Source organism: Hypanus sabinus, chromosome 17 (genome assembly GCF_030144855.1).
Source record: "Hypanus sabinus isolate sHypSab1 chromosome 17, sHypSab1.hap1, whole genome shotgun sequence".
Lineage (NCBI taxonomy): Eukaryota > Metazoa > Chordata > Chondrichthyes > Myliobatiformes > Dasyatidae > Hypanus > Hypanus sabinus.
In genome coordinates this window covers 27,042,449-27,051,720 of record NC_082722.1, presented here as the reverse complement: position 1 = coordinate 27,051,720, position 9,272 = coordinate 27,042,449, and positions in this window count along the sequence as shown.

Here is a 9,272-nt window from a genome sequence, read left to right as displayed (position 1 = left end):
GGGCTGAATGGCCTATACTGTGATGTATTATTCTCATGTTCGTTCTAGTGTTCGAGAAATCACTCCACGGTCTAAGCCAGTTAGTTCGCATTTTTCCCCGAGTCTGATGCTTGGACCGAACAACAACTGTGCTTTTTTGAATGCCTGTATGCTTGCATGCCTTCCTTTGCTGGCACATGTAAGCCTGACTAGATATCTGCTTTAACAAGCAGGTATGCAGGAACACCTAATAAAATGAGTATATATTTAATTATTCGAACAATGTTGGCAATAAAATACCATTTCGTTTTGGCATTGAGGCAAAATTCGGGGCTACTCAATGTGCCTGGCTGCAGAGAGATGTTGGAGGTGACTCAAAAGAGAACGGAGTTTACCTTCGTAGAACACGGCGATTTCAAAGATATATCTGGAATATTGAAATCTGCAGGCTACTGGGAAAACAACATAGCAGAATTAGAGCACTTGGCAGCTGAACATGTTTCGCCATTCCATGAAATTGTGACTGATCTGACGGTAACATCAAATTCCTACCCCACCCACTCACAGTAACTTACGACTTATTGCTTCCTGAGCAGATGTTATTGTCAAAATTAAAATGACACAAAAATATGAGTTTCAATGTTTTGGTTCAGGAAGAGACATCCAAAGACACGACACGATGAGAGTAATTTATGTTTCCTCTCAAGGGCATATAAGCCTTTCATAGCTACCTCTTTTAGAGCCCTCAAGATCAAATACATATCAAACGATACCACTTTTCCGTTTATAAATTTCAGCGGATACAAATGTAGCCGGGCTAACATGCCTTAACTGACTACGCGCCCATCTACGGATCATTCTTATATATCATTACGCAGAACTCTTTCCAGATTATTTGCACCATTCCTTAAATTAACGTTCAGCGTTCAAAGTAAACTTAATAACAAAGTACGTATATGTCACCATTTATTACCCCGTGACTCATTTACTTACTGGATTCGCAGCCCAACAAAGAAGTGCAGTTTTCTCAATGAAAAGCTGCATACAAAGACTGACGAACATCCAATGTGCAAAGGAAGACAAACAGCGCAAATATAGAAAATTACAATAATTATATCTAATTAGGTAAGGGAATATGCTAAGACAAGAGATGTAAGGTAATTGAAAACAAGTCCATCGTTTACTGAATCAGCTCAGTTTCGAGAGAATGAAATTATCCACGTTGGTTCAGAAGCCTGATGTTTGAATGTAATCATTGTTTCTAAACCTGGTGGTTTGGGACCTAAGTCTGCTGTATTTATTTCCTGATGGCAGCAGCAATAAGAGAGGAATACTGTGAATTAGCACACTGATACTGCACTCAGTCCAGGAGACGTAATGCTTCTGGTCTGTTCATCTGCAGACTTACCTCCCTCCTTTATATTTATTTTCCGGAGATTTCTATTACAGCACAGCATTTAACACCATCTACCCCTCAATACCAAACGGTAAACTCTAAAATCTGGCCCTCAAAACGCCCTTGTGCAATTAGATTCTGGATTTCCTCATTGTAGACGTCTGAATTATGGTTCGTACCGATTGCTAAAACATATCCTCCACAATCTCGATCAGCACAGCTAAACCGTAGAGATGCGTACTTAGACCACTGCTCCACTCACTTTACACCTATATCCGTGTAGCTAAGTAGTTCTCCAACACCATATACAAGTTTGTTGATGACGCCACTTTTGTCGGCTTTATCAAAAGGGACGATGAATCAGCATTCTTGAATGGTACTGAAAACTTGGCTGAGTGATGTAATAACCACAATCTCTCACTCAATGTCAGTAAGACCAAGACACTGATGGTAGACTTCAGTAAAGGGAAACTGGAGGCCCATAGCCAGTAATCATCGGAGGATCATAGCTGAATAGGGTCAGTTACTTTAACGTCCTAGGTGTCGCGATCTCAGAGTACCTGTCCTGGACTCATTATATAAATATTATAGCGAAGAAAGCACGACAGCGCTTTTACTTCCTAAGGAGGTTCTGCATGTTCTCGAAAACTTAGGAAAATCTCTATAGATGTGTGATGGAAAGTGTGCTGACCTGCTGCATTCCAGCCTGGTAAGGGAACACCAATGTGTTTGAGCGGAAAACCCTACAAAAGTAGTGGATTCGATCCAGTATATCAAGGTAAAACCTACCCAACTATTGAGAATATATACAGCAAACGCTGCCGTAGCAAAGCAACATCCGTCATCAAAGATCCTCAGCACCCACGTCATGCTCCTTTATCGCTGCTGCTGTCAGGAGGAAGGTACGGGTCCCTCAGTTTCAAGATCAGTTACTACCCCTCAGCCATCATGCACTTCTGTAAAAGGGATTGCTACACTCATTTAAGGGCTCTGCTACATTGTTATTTCATACGCGTTATTTATTGCTATTTATTTATATCTGCATTAGCACAGTTTGCTTATGGTCCGCTTTCCAGAGATCGGATCTCGAGCTTTTGCAACTTTATTGACGCAGGCTCATAGTACCCTTCTTCGAAACGTGCATCCGAACATCCATGTGTCAAAGCCGTGCAGTATTCATCATTCATATTCATATAACATGCAGGACCAGGTGGTTAATCAGCAGCAGTTAGTAAAAAAACTTTAAAAACCAACAAATTCAAGATTATAATTGTAGAATATTTCAAGAGAAAAGGAAACAGGAACCATCGACCACACTACGGGATGCTGCAGCAGTTCAACTTAATCTGATTACTTGCACCGGCACAATGAAATATCAAACACTGTTCACTAAAATCTTGCTATAAAATTCAACCTGATAAAATAATCATACCTTACTATAAATGCAAGCTTTTCCGTGTTTTAGAGTCAAAATCACAAAAATAATGTTACAACCTATCTATTATGACAAAACATATATCCTTCGAAGTTTTATCTGACTGTTGTGTAAATTTAGTCATTGTCCAACGGATTCAGATGCTGGAGATGTGTGCTTGAGGAAAGAGTAACGAGGCGTAAGGAGAGACAGAAGCTGTGTTGACAAGACCATCACGCTGTGAAACATCATAAAACAGTGCGGGAAGTGACACTTCGTGATAAGACAATCCTTAATAACTATGCAGATAGATTACAGTATGAATAAGCAAAGGCATCCTCCTTAATAGATATAGCCATTCCAAGGACACACAACATATAGAAGCCAATAAATGAAAAACACCAGAAATATGCAGGATTCAAACAGGGAATTGCAAGACTTTGGAATATGAACTGTGTATACGGTTCAAATAGTAATATCTACAACTGGTATCATCCCACAGTCACAACACAGTATCATCAAACAATTCGATGTATACTTCAACATTTACGTAAATCTTCAGAAGCCACAATACTAAACATCACTGGAATAGTCTGAATATTCCTAACAAATGAGAACTGAGTGTATTTGGCTACGGCCTTTCCTGAGGTTTAACCAGCTTGAGCTGAGAAATAATATGATGAAAAGTAGTAGTAGTAGTAATAGTAGTAGTAATAATAATAATAATAACAACAACAACAACAACAACACCAATATAAGGTGTAACAATGGAAAACATGAAACGAAGAGTCCTTGAAAATGAGTACATGGGTTGAGGGAACAGATCCGTATTAGGGCATGTGAAAATCTGTGCAGTTAATCCCTCTAGTTCAGGGCCCTGATTGTTGAGGGGTGATAACTTATCCTGAACTTGATGGTATAAGTCCAGAGACTCCTGTTGTTTTTTCCTGTCGGCAGCGTCAAGAAGAAAGCATGAACTGGCTGGTGGTATCCGTGATGATGGGTGCTGCTGCTTGTGATCCTTCTGCATGTAGATGTGCTCAATGGTGAGGAGAACTTTATCTGTGCTGGGCCGAGCCCTATCCACTACATTTTGAAGGTATTTCTGGTCTAGGGCATAGGTGTTTCAATCTAATCTCCACTGCACATCTCCAGCAGTTAGGCAAAGCCATTTCGTCACAAACTCCGAACGAAGCAGATGCGCTGCCCTGTTCTCATCGTAACCAGGAGAGGTCCTCTGAAATTATAACATTGAGTAACTAAAAGTGGCTAACGCTTTCTAGCTCTGAACCTCCGATGAGGACTGGCTGATGGATATACGGTTTCTTCCTCCTGAAATCAATCATCAGCGCGTTCCTCTTGCTGATATTGAATAAGAGCTTTTATTTTCTTCTTTCTGTGGCACCACGCAATCAGATTTTCAGTCTCCCTCCTACATACTAATTGGACTCCAACTTTGATTCGTTCCACGACAGCAGCGTCCTCAGGAATCTTATATATTCATTGTTGCTGCACATAACCACACATTCATAGGTGTAAATCGATCAGAGCAGGATGGTGATCACAAAGCCTTGTAAGGCACCTGTACTGATGGAATTGTGGAGGAGATGTTGTTGCCACTATGTAATCACTGGGTTTTTCAAGTGAGGAAATCGCAGAATAAATTGCTCAAGGGGATATTGAAGATAATGTCTTCATGCTTATTGATTAGGTTTCAGGAGATGGTAGTATTGCATTTCAAGATGAGTCGATTAAATCATTCTGATGTATCCAGATATTCCATGGTGATTGACGAGCTAGTGAAATAACACCTGCTGTAGATCTGTCCTAACGGTAGGCAAAGTAGATGGATCTCAGTCGTGTATTATGCTGCAGTGTATATGTTACATCACCAAGCTCTCAAAACATTTTCTCAATCTGGATCGAAGTGCTACAGGAAGAGAGCAGGTAACCACTTTCTTTTTAAGCACCGGTATAATCACAGCCTGCTTAAAGACAAGGAGCACCTTAGATTGATCAGCACATTAATTTAGTTCCCGGCAAGTATCTCATCTGGGCCGGATGCCTTCCGGGGGTTCACTGTCCTAAAGGCTACTGTCATGTCGTCTCAGAGACTGAATTCACAGAATCATCTGGATCTTTGGGAGTTCGTGATCGTTCTTTTCTGTTTCTCCGATCACGGCAAGCATAGAAGACGTTTAGCTCATCTGGTCGCGAAGCATTTTTGTTACCAATGTCGCTTGATTTCAAAGCATCACACACAAAATGCTGAAGGAGCTTAGCAGGAAAGGCAGCATCAATGAAAACGAGTAAATAGTCGACATTCAAAGGGCAGATGATGGGTGGGACCCGGAGACAGGGAGGTGAAGAGGTGAATAGCCAGGGTGTTGATTGTTGTAAGAACTTAAGGGTTGGAGAAGTGGGAACCTGACAGGAGAGGATGGAAAAAAGGGAAGGAGGACAATCACCAGAGGGAGGTGTTGAGCAGGTAAAGTGAGAGACAGAAACTAGAATGGGAAGTGATGGGGGTGGGAAATCTGGAGTAATTACCGGAAGTTGATCCCATCAGGTTGGAGACAATCCAGAAGGAATATAAGGCGTTGGTCTTCCAACCTGACTGTGGGCTGATCATGGCAGTAGAGGAAGCCATGGGCTGACATGTCGGAAAGGGAATGGGAACTAGAATTGAAATGAGTGGACATAACTTTTCGTGGTAGACAGAGAGAAGATGCTCGACGAAGCGTTCTCCAGGTCGAAGTCGCGTCTCACCGAAAAACAGGATGCCACGCCTTGAGCTCTGGATACAGTAGGTAGTCCTAATGGAATCCCAGTTGCGGTGTCGCCTCACTGTTTGGGGCCCTGAGTGTTCGTAAGTGAGGAGGTATATGGGCAAGTGTGCCACTTGTACTGTTTGGAAGACTAAGTTGGAAGTGTTGGGGAGCGATGGTGGTGTAAAGTTGGGACATTGTCTGTTCCACATGGCCAACGAAAGATCAGGCATTGCGAGGACTCATGTGGTTGCCTATAGCTGCACTTTGGGTTTGAAGGAAGTCAGAAGACCCAACGAGAAATTGTTGAAAATGAATTCCAGATCTTACAGACCGACGACAGTGCAACTGATTAGGTCTGCTGTCCAAGAAGAAATGAAAAGCGTTAAGACCGTGCTGAAGGTGGATAGAAGTGCACAGGGACTGGACATTCATAGTGAAAATGAAACGAACTAGGCCAACGTGCCTATATTCATACTGGAAATCGAGAGCCGGTGATGAGTCACGGATGTATTTACGAAGGATCTGAACCGAGGTTCCTCCCCTCCCTCTTATTCTGACTTCTTCCGCTTCCTTCCAGTTCTGATGATGGATCTGGGTCCGAGACGACGACTGATTATTCTGTTCCATAAATGCTGCCTGGCCTGCTGAGTTTCTCCAATATATTGTGAGTGTGGCTTCGGATTTCAAATATCTGCAGATTTTTTGGTTTGATTGCACTTTGATAGCATCCAAGCCCAGCCTCAACTGTTGGGCATCCTTCATTCTTTCAGGTTTATTCTGAAATTGTCACTTCGCCCGTGATAGGCCTTTATGGTCCTTTTATAACTTTATTGGTCGCCAATCTTCATTGCCTAAGATCTGACCTCAGCAAGCTGCAGATGCCATTGTTCCTCAAGGCCACTTGGACTCACTTGACTACAACTATGTTTTTTTTCACGTCCGTGATAACCGCAGTGTATTAATTCAGTATCGTAGACGAGACCTTTAACATAGTCCAATCCATCGACTTGAAGTAATCTTGTAGCCGTACCTCCGCCTCCAGCGACGACATTTTTGTTGTCCTAATTTCTGGATTCTTGCTCGTTTGCTTTTGCCTCTATACAAGCAGGAGAACGACAGCCAAGTAAATTGATGTAGCTTTTGGGCTTGGAAGTGTAGGCATTTCTTACTTTTTATACAGTAGCAGTGGTCTAGTGTGTCAGGTCCTCAGGTGCTACAGGTCATATGGTCGGGTAATTGGGCAGAGATTTCTTCAAACAAGCTTTAGTGGATTCCACGAGATGGACTGTTACCTGTTTGGCGATGGTATGGTGTTTGGTGGTATGCAAACTGCGGTAAAGATCATGAATGAGCACTCTCTTGGTAAATAGGAAGCCAGCGTTTGATCCTGAGGTGTTCAAATTCGGACGAACAAGATCAGGAGAAAACTGCCACATTGCAGAAGCACAGTTTATCATTAACCAGATACCTCCACCTTTTACCTTTTCCGAATCACTAGTTCGGTTCATCCTATGGATCGAAAATCCATTGGTCTGTTCGATTCTTATATTTCGTCGGAGTCCTGTTTAAGCACTGAACGACTTGCTAGGCCAATAATAAAAAAAAAACTATTATCACTCAAGCAGATAAAATTCTCGGTTAGGCTAAACGCGAATTAGAGGGAATATAGCTTTCTCACGTTAAATCATGGATGGCAGCTATGATCTGCTAGATCTTTCCTAATATTCGACAGTGCTGTACCTGAGTCGTGGCCACAATTATTCATACGATTCGTCAATTCATTAGTTGAACGCAATCTCGCACGCTGCCAGAACGAGATTTCAAGTCTGAATTTCTTCATTGTTCTAGCCTTTTAGATTACATTGGGTAAATCATATCAGTAGTTTGCTGGAGAATTTTAGAAAGCAACCGAATAGCGACAAAGTAAAGCTGATTTATAGCGATGTAAGTTGTACTTGAAAAGGAAAGCAGAATCAGAGTATTTTTTATTGGATCAGCCATGAACGTCAGCGAGGAATTTGGTCTAATAAATTTAGTTTGTGAGTATGCAGAGGGAAGTGATTTAAAAGGCTGATGCTAATCACTTCCTCACCTGGATCCACTTATTACTCTCAAAATCTTGCTCCAACTTATTCCTCACCTTTTAATAATGTCTATCTCTCTGCTTCTTTGTTCCTACCAGTTCTGATGAAGAGTCAGGACACGAAACTTCGACTGTTCATTTCTCTCCATAGATGCTACTTGACTCAATTTAGAGAAGCGTCACTGTAGTTCCTCCAAGAAAATCATGCCATTGAAAAAGATCAAAATGGTTCTTAACTTTGTCTAAACCGCGTCATTCTGCTTTGCTGCAGCACGGCTTTCTTGTCACATACCAAGTCCTCTGCAACAAGGATTAACATAGCATGTCTGTGGGTTCATATTCAGCTTTCATAATCCACAAACCAAGATACCAAGTTCGCCAGTGTAGCTAATCCCTAGTTTACCGAGTCTCTACTCGTTCCATCGTCTCTTGCCCCTCAGCTCCAAGGCACATGTGTTCGTCACCTCCCCTCCAGGTTCACTGGACAATAAAGAATTTGCATCCCGAATACTGCTCGATTTGCCTCATGGATTATGTGTTACTAATCATGAAATTCATCATGAAATTTCTCTATCACGTACCATTTTTAAATCGCCTATATTGATATTTCAATACATAATGCAAGTCAATTAAATGGTTGCCCACGATGTAAACTGAAAAGGTTTCTTCTTTTTGGGGCATGAGACAGGGCGGGTGCTGCATGGCTGGACAGGATTTGGAAAGATTATAAAAGCATCACGCAAACTCCGTTCCCCGCGTTGCGTTTAAGTGTAAATAGGTCAGTGATCATGTTCTGCGCATACTCGATGGTCATATCATTTTGAGCATATTCATTATAATCAAATTGTTATATTTTCAGCATTATTTGTGAAAGCAAGATGTATGGCCAATGTTGCATCAACTGCGATGCTTTCTGTTATACTTGTGGTGAATATAAGCTTAAATCACAACCGCAGAGCATGATTCTTCTTACTGAGAAGGTCTATGAATTATACTTTGTGTGTAAGATTGGCGACCAGCTCAGTGCCTGGGTTCTTCATATTTGTTGCTCACCAGGCGTTATCAATTTGAGAGTTTCGCTCAGAGATATTCGGAAGACAGTAGCATTCGTGGTACCGATGATATGGCGTGAGCTAGTTCTATCTGAGCAGTGTGTTGGTTTCTCTGTAAATAAAAACAAGAAATCGATTGAACACTGCAATATCTGTTCAGCATCGAGACCTATGCCGCAAGATGATAGTCTTGCAGTACTGAAGCCACCTGAGACACAGAGTCTGGAAGAGGCAGAGGAAGTTGACAAAGTGTAAGAGGCAGGAATGGAAAAACGACACTGATATCGATACAGATTTTGAACTCCTAATGTCGAGAGAGCCTCTTGTGATATTCAATCTGAGTAAACTGACCTTGTCAGAGCCTTGGGCTTGTTAAAGGCAAAAGCAAATTTACGGGGTTCAAAACTGCAAGGATGAAATCCGTTGTCTCCAGGTACAAGAATTTCCCTGTATATTTTCGATATTTGAGAGAGAAGATTCCCAGAATAATTAATTCCAAAATTAAAGAAGTCATTTTCTGCTGGTCCGCATATCAAACAAGTTGTCAATGGCAGCCCATTCGAAGAACGTCTATTGG